Source organism: Ursus arctos, unplaced genomic scaffold (assembly GCF_023065955.2).
Source record: "Ursus arctos isolate Adak ecotype North America unplaced genomic scaffold, UrsArc2.0 scaffold_3, whole genome shotgun sequence".
NCBI lineage: Eukaryota > Metazoa > Chordata > Mammalia > Carnivora > Ursidae > Ursus > Ursus arctos.
Window position 1 is genome coordinate 67,757,238 of NW_026622985.1, and position 15,262 is coordinate 67,772,499.

The window sequence follows — 15,262 nt, forward strand, 5'->3', positions numbered from 1 at the left end:
AGTGATAAGTATTATAATAAATTATGGAATATGATATAGAAAGTAGGAGTTTGGCAATTAGAGAAGAATGGTAAGGTCATTCCAAACAGAGGCAATAACGAATGGTATAAGATTTAAGGGTAGAAAGCACAAAAAAAGAGACACATTCAGGAACAATGAAATGTTCAGACAGTTTAGATTGTATTGAGGGGAAAGAATGCCAAGAAACAGAGTTAGTTTGAGTTAGTTTGAGTAGTTTTGTTTTAAGTGAGTTTTTATTTAAATTCCAGTTAGTTAACATACAGTGTAATATTAATTTCGGGTGTACAATTTAGTGATTCAACACTTATATACAACACCAGGTGCTCATCACAAGTGCCCTCCTTAATCCCCATCACCTAAATAACCCATCCCCCTGCCCACCTCCCCTCTGGTAATCATCAATTTGTTTTTGAGTAGGTTTTAAAGTGCTTAGCATGCCAAGCAGAGTGGGGCTGAATTCTTTATGCACTTTTTAATCACTGCAGGGAGTGGTGGGGAAAGGGAGTTCAGTGGGAGAGACACATGGTCAGATGTCCATTTCAGAACCAATCTATGGAAGGTACATTCTCTAAGGAAAACCTGGGTACGATGAGCCACAAGAAGACTACGGTATCTCAGGTACCCATGAGAAGCACCTTCCTCCCTAATCTCACATGCTTGGACAGAGGACCCACAAGTTATGCTTCGGTTCCTGGCTTTTATTCTAGTCCTTCACTGGGGAAAAATAAAATGCCTTCCCATCCACACTGTTGACCTGGGTCCATAACATTCTACTTGTAGCCAGCCTATAAGTAGTAGCTTACTAGTTTTGCTAGATTTGGGCATTCTATCTAGAAGAATTTCTAAGGAACTAGAGATCAAGCTCATAAAGGAACTTTAAGCATTTCCGTTGTTCAGGAGCCCTGCTACCTTGTCCCTCCCTTCTCCCATGAATACTATAGCTCCTAACAGTTCCCCAAATCGCCTTTCCTATCCGATCTCTGTAAGTTTTAAATTAATAAACCTGTACATGGAGGTGGGGAGGGAATGGAGAAAGAGCTGGGAATCTCCCAAGATGATTTTGATGTGAGGCCAGATTTGCAAACCCCGATAAAGACGTGATGTATCTCAGTGCGCTGAGTCCATTGGGTGTTGCTATGGAGACTGTCCCTTCTCTCAATGATAGGCAATAAGGAGAGTCATATCTCTGCTTTAGTTGGCCCTCCTGGTCCCAAACCTTGTTCCCCTACTCCTTGTTTGTTTGCTATGATTTTGTAACATGCTTTCCTACTATTTAGAAAACGCTTAAGAGTGGAGAGAAATAAAGGCTAATGCAGAGGTTTCTCCTTTGAGAATTTAAAAGGATGGAACTAGCATCATCTGAGATAGAGAATTCAGGAGGAGAAGTAAGGGGGAAGGAAAGCAATGAGTTTATTGAGGAAATGTGTTAGGCTTAGAAGGCCTTTGAGCTTTTGACCAAATGGGAAGTGAAAATTAGTGCTTATTGAATGAAAAATGCCCAGATTTTATTGTTTTTTTTCTCTCTCATAATATCATTGCACAAAGGCTTACATCGTCTTGACAATTAAAATTTTCCCCCACTTCAAAGAAATGGGACATAACATTGAAATTTTATGTGATGGCCTCAAGTAGATAATGAATGTGTTTTGAATATATAAAGAAATTATTGGTTTCTAATAGGTAATGATCCATATGAAATATAATAGTAACTTCAAATATATAGGAATCCATATTAGTTAATTAATTCAGTCATCATTTAACAAATATTTTTGTGCTCACAAATTTCCAAATACTGTACTAGATCATTGAAATGAATAAGACAGAGTCCCTGCTGTCAAAGTGCTCACAAACCAGTGGGGAAGCCAGACAACTAAATAAAGAATAACCTAGCACTGTAATAAGTGTGTGCTCAGTGAGGGGTCATATGGGCTAGGAAAAGTGCCCAGGAGGATTTGGCCTCTAACTTGAAAACCAAATAAGAAATAACACTAGTTAGAGAAGAGGGGAGCAGTAATTCTAAATGTAAGGCATCATGTACAAATGCCTTATCAGTAAAAAAGTTATTCTAAACATGTCAACAAATTTAACATACAATTTAAGAAGAATGAGAGATTGAAACCCAGGGTATTGATTGGTGGTCAGCCAGCTGAACAGGCACAAACTTAAATGTGGATCACGGACCTTCTATATGAAAATGGCCTGGTACTCATTACAAATGCTGCTTTCAAGGCCCAAAACCACATCTGAATCAGCATGTCTGGAGTGGGGAGTAGGAATCTGCATTTTTTAGTAGAACCTCAGAGATGCTCTAGTGTTTGAAAACATCTGATCTAACTGCTCCCTCCTATCAGGGCTACAGGAAGACACTCTAAGAATCCAGGAAAGTGATACAGGAAGTGCCTCCTTATGTCTCTGAATTTTCAGCAGTTCACATTCAATTATGTAAGGAGGGCGGCAGTTCTATGCATAAAAGAAAATAATTGTTTATGTATCACATATACCCCCAAAATAAATACATTGAAAAACAGAGCAGTTTATGTGCCTTAAAGAATAAAATGATAAATTGATAAAGTGGGAATTGAAATGTATTTGCAACCTAGTAAGTTAACAGAAAAACAATAATTTGTGTTTCTGAGTCAGCAGTTAATCACTCAAAACTTGAATCAGCTCTATAGACTCTCTACCTCTGAGCTTCATGTAATTTCAGAAAGTTTATGTTCCTTTTTATGCCAAACTCCTCCAATTCATAGGATCTCGGATCTATAAGAGGCCTCATACTTGGATAGTCCCAACCCATCATGTTACAGAGAGAGAAACTGAAGCCTAGTTAAACAATATGGCAGAAGTCACACACACTAACTAGTAGCTAACCTAGAACTATATTCAAGTTTCTTGGTCACCATGTCAATGTTCTTTCGTAAAGGGTCAGTCCAGAGTGAAAAAGAGCAGAAAGACCTGGATGCAAATCTCATTCTTTCCTGTTATTTACCACTGACTAAGCCACTTACTAGCCACGTGACCTCAGACATGATACTCAACCTCTCTATGCCTCAGTTTTCTCCAAAATATTGCCTCCTCCTTATACAGGGCAATTATTTAGCATAGTCCTCAATACATGGAAGTGTTGAAAAAATTTATCATTATCACTATTGTTTATTATTATTGTTATTAGAAACATATGGTAAACACATTCTACACTACCATGGTACCCAAGTGCCAACCTTTTCCTTTTACTTGGAGTTATCTGTAGTTTTTAATGTTTACCCTATATTCTCTCATATCTTGAATTCACAAACTACTTTCGAGAGTAAAATTTGCAACCCATGATAGCATACTTGCTTAGTTGTTTTTACAATGCCCTTCTCAGAGGACGATCCTACAAAGAAAAATCACAAGATCTTCAGCAAAAGTAACCTTTTATTTAAAAGTGTCCTCTGCAAATACAGTGTGCATGAGAATGTTGATCCACACTTTCTTTTATTTATTCAGTGTCAAGATTTAGGCACCATGTTAGTACTACTGTACCACTACAGATTCTGGGTATGTGGCACTTCTGCTTTTGAGGTTAATTTTAACACTGTTGAAATGTAGTCATTTTTGTATAAGTAATGATATGGTTTTGCTAAGGTCCTGTAATGCCATTGTGCTAAAAAGCTCATACGCCTCTTAAAATGTGAGTGAAACCTCTCAGAGACCTGTTCCACACAATCTGAGTCTGATGTGATGGAATTACCCAGCCAGTCCGGGTAAATGTCAGGATTGGGTGGTAGGAGCAAAAGTGTAACTCTGTTCCAAGAGGAATAAAAAAGTTGGCATAAAAAAGGATCATCTCCAAAGTGAGTCGTGACTTGTATTTGTGTCTCCTTAACACTGCCGCAAGGTGTTCCGCATTGCTCAGAGAGAATCAAATTTGGAATTCTTGGGCACCACCTTTCACTCTGAGAGAAACAGCTAAAAAGTAAATAAATGTTGAACTTCCCAAGCAGTTCAGCCTGCCCTCTTTGGTCTCATTTTGTTTCCTCTATCCTCCTCCCTTAAAGAAAGAAAGGAAAATAAATGGAGAGCTTTTAAATTAGAAAAAATAGGCGCCTCTTTGAGGTTCTTTTTTAAGACACTAAAAAGAGTACATTAGCATTGATGTTGGCACTGATAAATGGCTACTTCTAGAAATACTGAAAAGGCTTTCCTGGAATAATAATTACATATTGTATACTATTTATTTCTGTAATTTTATAGTGATATTTTCCTGAAAATTCACTTTCTAGTATTGTGATTTTTTTTAGCCACTTCTGAATTAGAGGATGGAGGAAAGCAAAAGCTTGTACTTAACGAGGGGTAATGTTCATAATACATTAACTAACTACTAGAGCTTAATATCTGTTCCTTTGGTGTCATAATACCAGTAGTCTTCTCTTGATCAGGAGTAGAACCGAAAACAGAAGAAAAATATTTGATCAAAAGAGAGAGAATTAAAGATATAAATTTCTAATTGTGAGCAGAAGTATCTAAGGGAAAAAAATTTAAAGGCATGATGCAGAAGGAATTTAGATTGAAAAGACAAATTACATTCAGTTCCTTGATGATAAAGAAAGGACAATAAAATGAAGACATCTCTGCCTTATTAACAGGGATTCAAAGAAGCAAGAAATAATCTCAAAGAAAAAACATCAACAATTTTAAATGGCTTTATATTCCCTTCAATGCTGAATCTGGAGACTAATAACTAATATGGTAAGGAACATGGTTTTTGTGGGCATCACATTCCTTATCTTCAAAGTGAAGGCTCTAAATTAGATTAGGGATATCAAATACAATACCCTCATGCTGGCCTTTCTCTCTAGCACCCATGGCAAGCACTGATAACAGATCAAGGGATTTCCTTGCTGAGACCAGATTCAACTCTGTGAACCTTCTCCACCCAGCCAGGTGGCCACTACCCATCAACCCTTTTATTGCTCAAATCGAAATGAACTTGCTCTTCTCAGTTTTGCTATTAAATATATGAATATAATTTTGAAATGTTTAATTTGAAAATTTCTTAAACTATTTTTTAAAAAATAAAAATGCTAGTATCATCAGTAGAAATAGCTGTTAACTTAAAATTTCAATACAGTCAAAAATAAGCTCTTGGTAAAATCTTGTGGTCAGCTTTATCAGTTCAAATTGATAGAAATGCTACCTGCACGGTTTATGAGCTAATCTTACATTGTTTGTAGTAAAGACTACAGAATCATTTATTTCCACATCATTTTACTTATGTCCAGGTAAAACTTTTCAAATAACAGAACATTACCTATATCACAACTGGTTGGATAAACAAATGTATTGGATAATACCTATCATATAAGCTCATTTATTAGTTATAAAATGTAATCATAAACCATGGCAAACCACAAGCCCCTTGAGTAAACTCTAGTGAACAGCTCAAGCATTCAAGAAACTAAGCACATGCCATGACATTAGGGACCAGATGGCTTTATTGAGTCGTTTTCCTGTTTTCCATAAAGCTGAGTTACCACATTCCTAAAAATCTTTTCTATTTCTCAATTAGAGCATTGCCCATTGCCTTGGTGCTTGATCTTGAAAACGTACTGAAAACAATTGTACTATGCCTTCTCAATATTGGAAATTTCAATAACTGAAAACATACCTTTGTTGAAGAATCCTTTGGTAAGTTTCTTTTCCCAAGTTTCTTCATTTTGTAACTTGGTTTCCTACTAAGAATTGCCCATTCAAATCTGCCTTGCCATGCCAAAGTGCTGGGTGCTATTTTTTCTTGCTCACCTCACCTCACAGGAATCAGGACAAAAAAAAAAAAAGACTATTTAGATTTAGTTCTGTGATTGAATCTGGGCAGCATGTGCCATTTTGTGGCAATGTGTATTTTCTAAAGAGACACTACATTGTGAGCATCTAGTGAAGAATTTAGTAGTGTCTTGGAGGTCCAAGTGTAAACCAAAAGTCGTAGGTTACTTTGGGGGGAGATATAATTATAAGCAGAATCCATGGATTTTAAGTGAAGAAGACTTACACGCAAACCTGGCTCAAGGGATGACTCTGCCACAACCTGCCAGTTATATTCCATTGAGAGAGAAATGTGAATGTTTTTAAGCAATGAGTACTGGAAAAACTAAAGAATACACATCAGAGGGATACCAGAAAAAGTTCTTAAATTTATTGGCCTACAGACCTTATTTTACTTGAGTTCTTAAAGGAAGTAATTGTCCCCCATGGAGTAGGTGGGTGACAAGAAACTAGTGATTGTTCAGCTGAGAGTCCTGCTACTTCAGAAGTCTGGCATCCTTATTCTCCTGAGTTCCCCTGCAAAGTGATTGCTAAGAGTTTTATACCATCACTGTCTTCTAAAAATTATCAGAGTATTGTCATGTGTATTTTTTTCCTAAGGATACTAAAGTTGCAGTCATTCTTTTTTTCATAATGATGTTGATTTATCTGTGGTTGTGTAAAAAGTCACTATCACAGAGTCAGGACTACTGAACCAGCTAATTGCAATTCCAGAAACTCTGATTAAACATATTTTCTTTGTGGAATCTATATGTAAGTATTGCTAAGTTATTTGGTTTGTTAAATACTGGGCTTTGACATCCAAGCTCTATAGCATTTACGTTACTTATTGTTTTAAAACTGTTTTTAAAAAAAGTAATTTAAAATGTAAATTGATATATCTCATGTATGTTTGGAAGGGTTAAGAAGCGGAGTTAACACGAAGGAGCATGAGACTTCCAGACTTCGAAATCAAATCATTCAAGAAGTGACACCTCTCAGAAGGAAGGGTGACAGGTATGAGGTCAGAGTACCAACCTGTAGCTGCTCACCTGAGCATCTTTGCCCTCAATTGTTTCTCAAAATAGCAATGTTTACAAGTGGTTGTTTGTTTGTTTGTTTGTTTGTTTTTAATGGGGAACGAAGTGCTAAGAAACTTCTCCCACTTTTTCCCCCAGCTTCTACCCATTTCTGTCTCTTGACAAAGAATTTCAAGCATGTGTCAGTACTCTTTCCTTCTACTGGAAAGTAAATAAGGCGAGATAGTGTGTAATTCAGTGGAAATAATGGAAGAACAATTCTTCAGTATTTTTTATAGGAGATCATAGATTTTATGTTTGTAAAAAATCACCAATTATCTTAAATATAATAATTGGGGCCAACAAAAGTCAAGGCGTGCCAAAGCATGTTAGAAAAGTTAAAATAGTGCCTTCCTGCAACTACCTTGAATTGTTAAGTTTAAATGTTATAAAGTCATTTTTTAGCTCATTTCTTTATTGCTATGAAATTAATATGTGTCCGCTATTTCCTCTTTATTTTTAATTTTTTATACTAGCAGCTACTGTTTTAGTTTTAATGAGTGTTTATGATATGATATCTGTTATAATTCATTTCCATGTTCAAGCAATTCACCTTCACAAACACATTTCCAAACTAGCTATTTTACTTACGCTAATGACAGCATAAATTGATATATCAGGGAAAAGAGAAATATGGTAAATTGAGTTGGATGGTTTATGTTAAAATCCAAGTACGAATTCTATTATCCAACTGGATTTGTATTTAACTGCATTTGAGAAGTTTTCTAGACAGAGGAGTAAGACTTAAAGCATTATTTCTGAATTTAATGCTTTTGTGAACTTACGTCACACATTAAAATCATCTTAATGCACCTTTTTGTCAATTCTTCACAATAGTGTTACAAAAGGAAGGGAGGAGAGGATACATTTAAAAAGCAAATGAAAAAGAACTCAATGGGAGCCTATTAGGCTACCTGTTGATGAGCATGTAAGAGAGTCATTAATATGCGGCTCATTGACATGATAGGCCATAATGACTCCTCCAGGGACAGTTCAGTCTATTGTGTCAGAGACTAGTTAGGGATTCATTAACGTGAAGACTCATGACTTCTTAATATGCAAATTATTAATGCAATGCACTGAGGCATCCCTCACAAATGTCCACATTTTGCATTACATGTCTTCTTTGCCACCCTTCACCCACACCTTTTGTGAACTGTTTTCTTTTTTCCATCCTCTGCTGCAGATCTCTTCACAAAAGATTCTGTACTCTTGTGGAATCTACCACTTCACATTCAAAGACCTCCTCCCCTTCAGCCCACATTTCTGGGATTCAGTGCAGGTTTACATATACAAACCCCTTGAACATTTTTAATAAATCAGTAAAAATTCAGCATAAAATCTGATTTGATATATTTCTCCAATGTCAAATTGGTTTTTGGCTAAAGGCAGGGCAACATGAACTACATGGTGGTTTTTAAGAACTGAGACTCTGAAACATGAATAGTATCATTTATACTGAAGGTGGGAGGGGAAAGAGAAAAAGCCGAAAAAAGCCCAAGAGAGAAGACACAAGAAAAAAAAGTTTAATTAAACTAGGAAGAGTAAGTATTCATACCAATGTAATACATTAAATGAAGAAATAGTTTTAAACCACTCAATGTCTGGCATGCAGGAAGCAATTAGTAGGTATTAGCTGTTATTATTATGTTAGCATTTTGCACTTTGAAGGTAATATCCACATTTCCCATTAAAACAATAAGAAAAATGTTATTGAGTGAAAGTTGTTCCATCTTTAAATTAACATGCCATAAAGAGAGGATCAAACATATTCTTCATTCCTACAGCAGAATTAGTTACAGCATTCATGGAGAGGTACTCAAGTATCCTTTGAAGCTTGTCCACATTTCATGTATAGAAACTATGTTTTAATATACCCTTTCATGTGGGACTTTATATATTACCAAAATTCATTTTCTTGCCACCCTATTATTCTAACCTTATCTAAAACACAGTACCTTCTCTACTAAATTTCAGGAGAAACAGACCCTATTTCTACATTCCATAAGCCCTAAACTTAGAAGTAGATCTACAGAAGTCTATTTATCATAAAATTCATATCTCCATACAAAATCAGTAATTTTTTTAAAGCTAACAGCTTTATCTAATTATGTATACCATAAAGTTGATTTACTTTAAGTGTACAATTCATTAATTTTTAGTACATTTAGTATATTTTTAGAACCGTGCAGCCATCACCAAAATCTAATCTTCAAACATTTCCAGTACCCCCAAAAGAAACCTCATGTCCCTTATAATCATTCTTCATTTCTCACCCCCAGCCCTAGAGACACTAATCTTCCTGTCTCTATTTATTTCTCTAATTTGGACATTTCATACAAGTGAAATTATGCAATATGTGTCCTTTCATGTCTGGTTTCTTTCACAGATCATAATGTTTTGAGACTCATCAATATTGTAGCATGTATCAGTATTTTCTTTTTATTGCTTAATAGTATTACATTATATAGATATAACACATTTTGTTTATTCATTTACCAGTTATTGGGCATTTGGATTGTTCCACCTTTTGGTTCTTGTGGATAGTACTTCTATAAACATTTACATTTGTGTGGACATGTTTTCCTTTCCCTTGGGTAGAAACCTAGGCGTGAAGTTGCTGGACTATGGTAATTCCATTATTTCACATATTGAGAAACTGTCATACTATTTTCCTAGAAAGTGGCTGTACCATTTTATAATTCCACCATTAGTTCATGAGGGTTTTAATTTCTTCAAGTCCTTGCCAACATTTGTTATTACCTCTTATTGATCATAATCATTCTAGTGGGTGTGAAGTGATACCTTGCTGTGGTTTTGATTTGCATGTTTCTAATGATGTCGAGTATTGTTTTATGCGCTTATAGGTCATTAAAATAGCTTCTTTAGAGAAACATCTATTCAGATACTTAGCTTATTTTAAAATTGGGTTCTCTTTTTATTATCGAGTTGTAAGACTTCTTCTGGATATAAGTCACTTACTAGATACGTGATTTGTAAATATTTTCTCCTCTATGTGGGTTGTCTTTTTTTTTTTTTTAAGACTCTACTCATTTATTTGAGAAAGAGAGAGAGAGCACAAGCATGGGGAGGGGCAGAGGGAGAGGGACAAGCAGACTCCCTGCTAAGCAGGGAACCCAGGGTGGGGCTCAATCCCAGGACCCCGAGATCATGACTTGAGCTGAAGTGAGATGTTTAACCAACTGAGCCGCCCAGGTGCCCCCTACAAAGACTTTGTTTGATTAAATCTCTTTAAATAGGAGACAATATTATTTTTAACATAATCTTTATTAATATAATTATCACAAGCAGCTAATTATACTTCACATTCTTCTAATGTTAATTTCAATACTAAATGCTAGAAAACAACCAACAGTTATTGGTCCTCCCCAGGTTCTAGACTGAAGTAGGTGTAAGCAGATTCAGAAATGCTGCAAATGAACGTGTAGATTCGAGGAAAGAAGTCCAACTGATTTAGGAAGCTCACAGTAAAAACATAATGCTATTTTCTCTGGATTCTACAGTTGGAAAAGATAGAGTAAGCAGGCAGGAGCTCATCATTGCCAGGATGACTCTCTCAGTTGAAGGCTTTTCGATCCCTAATTAAATAGAGCAAAGTTTATTATCAGGAAATCCTAAGTAGATGAAATGAGAAGGGCTCAATAAGACTGTGGTTGGAGATCAGTACAAGAGCAGTATGGTGCTTGGGAAGGACTAGTTGAGAACCAGATATGAACCAAAAGGCAAGGAGCCTTTTGACTGAAGACATTGGGCCACAGACTGGGATTGAGGAAGGAGTATGGTACAAGAGCCAAATTCTGCTGAGATGCAGCTACATTGCCAAAGATGGGAATCTCTGCCACACTCTTAACAAGCTAACAGCAGACTTTGTAGTCACATTCTGAAGAATACTTCTATCAAGGGGGCTTAAAGGACTCAGTCCTTCTATTGGACATCTTGCTAATTCAGAATAATGTTAGCTAAAACTCAGTGTGTATTCATTCAACAAATATTTAATATTTGCTAGCCATTATACTAGAAGTTAAACCATGAGCACAAGCCAAGATTAAACAAACTCTGCCTTCATAAAGTTTACAGTCTAAAGAAAGAGAAATATAAACCAGCAGTAAAAATCACAATTGTACCATTCATGATTGGGGAAACATGGGGTCCTACAGAAAAAATATTAGGAGCACTATCCCAAACTCAAGGAAGGAAGGGAGGGAGTCCAGGAAGGCAGTAGCACCTGTGCACACATGTGGGCTTGTAAAGAGAGGAGGTCAGATCCTACAATCTGATTGCAGATTGTATTTAAAAGCTTGATTTTCTGAATCAGAAAATATACATTTTTTCAAGAAGAAAAACTGTTTTAAAAGAAAACTCTTGAAAGTTGACTTCATTCTAAATGGCAATTAACTTTATCCTTTATGTTGCTACTCTTGCTTAACCCTCTTACCATACCTACAAAAGTGTTATTTCATTTAGATTTACTAATTTTCTTTTTTGTTTAAATAGCATTACTCTTTTTGGTACTAAAAAATTTCCAGTTTTTAAAAATAATTATAATTCAGAACACCTGTATTTATGTCTTTTGTTTATACCAGTTATTTTCAATCCTTGGGCACATCAGAATCACCTGGGAAGCTTTTTAAAGAATACGTATTTCTGAGCCCTGCTCCAGACCAATTCAGTTAGTCTCTATAGTGGGGCCTGCATATGGGTGCCTTATTTTTCCCTTTCCTGTGTGCAGCCAAGCTTGAGAAACACCAGTTTACTTTACTATTCTACACTGGCTTTTACTCTATGAAGGTATGGTTAGTGTGAAATTAAGTCCTTCAGTAAAAATACTCTGCTATTAAGAGTTTCCATGGGGTGGGGAGAGAAGATGGTATATATAATCAAATAGTCTAGCATTAATGTAAATTTTACACAAATTGTACTTCTGCTACTATTAAGTCTATAAAACAATTGATTTTTATTCTTCATGGGGATTACCCACCCATACTTCAGTGCATTTAAATTTACTTATTTTTTTTTTTAACTGAAAAGAAGCCTACATACTGTTTAGGGTAAGAGACATCCATCATTTCTACTTTAACATCTATATTGCTCATTATAAAACTGATAGTGATTGTAAAAATTTAGACCTGAACTAGTAAAACGTTTTCCAGTTGTACTGTGTGGCAGATTGTCCAAACAATTACTGCAGGTGCAAGCACCATATAGTGTATTGCCAAGGACACTGGTAGGTTAGACCCTATAAAAGAAACGATTAGAGTCTTGAGGTGAAATAGTAAAAATGAGATGACAGTTATTGAAAAAGGCAGAACTTGCAGCGTAATAATTTAAACGTAAGTTTGTGGATAATGTGGATAGCTTAGTGTGTTTGGAGTTTATCATGTGTAAGAGAATGGTTCATATAAAAATACTGCAACCACATATATTCTGGTCTTCTTTTTTCCTGACTTGGTATGTAAGTGAGGACACTTGCAGGGTTGCAGTTGCTATCTTTGAGGATCAGCATTTTACAACGGTTTCCTTCTTTTGTATGTACATAGTGTTGATTTTATGAAAAAAATTCTTTTTACATGTCTCAATTTACATAAGCTTATTCCATATGTGTAATACTAGTAGTCAACGGTCAGGATAATCAAAATAATTGAAAATAAAAATAATGATAGGTACAATTATCTAGTGCTTTTTAACTCAAATAATTCAAATGCTGAATTCCTCCTTTGATTAACTGTAGCACAACTCCATTTTCACTAAAGCAAAATTGCAATGCGGTGCACCAGTGGAAAAGATGGATGTAGAAAGATAGGAAATGAGACTCTGGGCAACCAAAGAGCAGCCAGAGAGGGGAGAAGGGGATCCTAAAGAGGTTTCGTGCCTTTCCTGCATGAGACCCTGTGGCTATGTGGTGACTGGTATGGCCAAGAGTTTATAGGAGGCATAAGGAGCATGAGAACCTAATGTTAACAAAGGGGAAAGGTCCATCACTTGAAACTGCTTCAAGTATTGCCCTTGTGGCTTTGTTCAGCATGGAACTCTGTTCCCCTAGATTTTTTCATGACTGACTCTTCATGTCTCTGATCAACTGTCATTTTCTCAGTGATGTGCAGTCTTTACTCATCCTTATGCGGTATTGTATTTTATACTCTCAATTGCATTTGCCATTTTCTAACATAACTTACTTATTCTTCATGTTAATTACTTATAAGTTTTCCCTCCCATTAGAATGTAAGCTAACCAAGGAAAGAGATTGTCATTTTTTCACTAATGTATCCCTCGGGTTTAGAACATTACCTGGCACATAGTATGTGCTCAGTAACACTTGTTGAATTCATGAAGACCCCTTATTCATTTCTCCAGTCACTGGTGGTTTTTGTTTGTTTGTTTGTTTGTTTATTCTCTGTCAGTGCACAAGCTAAAGGGCACAGTACGAACTTTGCTACTGATATCTTGATGATTTTTTTTCTTTCAAGTTAACTGAGACCCATACTCTTTCAATCTTGAGGTCACTGGTATATAGAAGGAACCATACTAGTGTAATTTCCATATACCCATCCATGAGGATAAACATTGAGAGTCTTGGACTAATATTGCTCACTAAGTTAAAACATAAACCTTAGATTTTAAAGGAAGAATTTGGATCAACTAATTACAAAAAGAAATTTTCCCTGAGCATGACCAGAGCAGTAAAATGAGTCACCTATAAAATAGGTATAGGAATACCTAAAAATGTGTGCCATCATACGTATCTGCTTTTTATATTAAAGATGACCTCTAACAAAATTAAATAACTAATATTGATAATGAGAAAAGAATAAAACCTGTATTTAACCATTCTAAATACAGAAAGAGACAGTAAGTAAAAAATGGTTAAAAATATAGAAAAGGTTTTTAAACCATGAGACTCCCAAAACACAAGCAGAAGTATGATGGTGTTCCTAAGTGCCATAAGCAGTTTTTCAAGGCAATAAAGAATCTTTCATAAAACATGATTAGTGGAAAGCATGTTAGAAGAGAAACATTGGGGAAATTATGATCAACATTTACAATTACATCAATCTCGTTTCTTATAGTTAGCAACCTGGTTCATACTTTTCATTAATTTACTCTGAATACTTTCTGAATTAATATAACCAAAATACTACTTTACCCTTGAATAGGGAGACAAAAGTTCAGATTTTCAGCCTAGCAAGAGTGTACAATTCTTTTTCAACTTTTTTTTCAAGTTTGACTTTCACAATTCTGTCCATTCTAGGCAGTCTGATTGACTAACAAAATCCCCAAGTTGTCCTTTGCACTGCCATTTCCACACATATGTTTTTTACTCTCTGTAAAAACTCCCCTGCTCCTTCTCCACGTACCCAAGTTTTACCGTTCCAAGGTCAAGTTCAGTTCTTCTGTGATGCTCTTCCTAATGAGGGCAGCCTGCATAACAGTCCTTTCTTGAATGCTTATTGCTCTGTATCTCCTCCAGTTTTCTCTGAGTATGTGTCATTCTGTTTGGCACATACTACGTTGATAGCTAACTTGTCATATATATAAATATTATCCCTTAACCAAATTCATGCTTGAAGATAGAAGCTACCTAGAAGTGTTCTACATAAAATAGGAACTCTATTATTTCTTTATGAAGTGCCTTATTCAAGTATTATGGGTCAGAGCCATAGGAGATTAGAGCATTGAAATCACAAACCTAGTTTCTCCTCTTAAATATTTTCTGGACTTGATCAAATAAATCCCTTTTGCCTAAATTTCTTCTTATGTGAAATGGGGCTGGTGTTGCTTACTACAACGTATAAAGGTGATCTAATGGGAAATAACTTTATATCACTTAAGAAATCATGGTAGATTTAAAACACGTATTCCTTTAGCTGATATAATTAGAAATTTCTAGATAAAAGAACAAGGTAACTTATTAAAGTAGTAAATATCATAGAATTAAAGTTGTCAATAAGATACAATCCATACATGACATGAAAGTCCCACCTAGTTTTGTAGCCAAGTTCTAACTAATGTTACAGATCCTTAGATACAAAATTAGCAAATGAAAGGAATTTCATACCATAAGTGGTCAAGGAATTCCCTAGGAATTGGAGAAATACACACATACACACACACACACACAATTGACATTTATAATCATGCCAACATAATTTTGAAAAGGATTTCCAAAAAATTAATTTCCTTAGAGGTTGCAATTCATCACAGACAAGTATATTCTATTGTACTTAAAAAAAATAACCCCCCACTTTCTCAACAGCTAAGCCTTACCCAGAAAATGTTTAATTTAGTCTCACAAATAATATTTTCACTGGGAACCCATCTCCACTTGTATATTGAAAGTTAATTGGAAAACAACAAATTTA

The 15,262-nt window shown here is 35.5% G+C and overlaps 1 protein-coding gene and 1 long non-coding RNA gene across 18 annotated transcripts in view; one reads left to right on the forward strand and one right to left on the reverse strand.

The window, feature by feature from the left end:
- Window positions 1-15,262, reverse strand: part of PPP1R3A (protein phosphatase 1 regulatory subunit 3A) — a 131,472-nt gene that overhangs the window by 103,766 nt on the left and 12,444 nt on the right. The gene's annotated exons all lie outside the window — the stretch shown is intronic.
- LOC113263098 (uncharacterized) overlaps window positions 1-15,262 on the forward strand; it is a 62,273-nt gene that overhangs the window by 4,651 nt on the left and 42,360 nt on the right. Inside the window, exons 2-4 of the long non-coding RNA XR_008956317.1 lie at window positions 4,650-4,752; window positions 5,573-5,691; window positions 6,726-6,822. This is a non-coding gene — a long non-coding RNA (uncharacterized LOC113263098). The remainder of the gene's footprint in view (window positions 1-4,649; window positions 4,753-5,572; window positions 5,692-6,725; window positions 6,823-15,262) is intronic.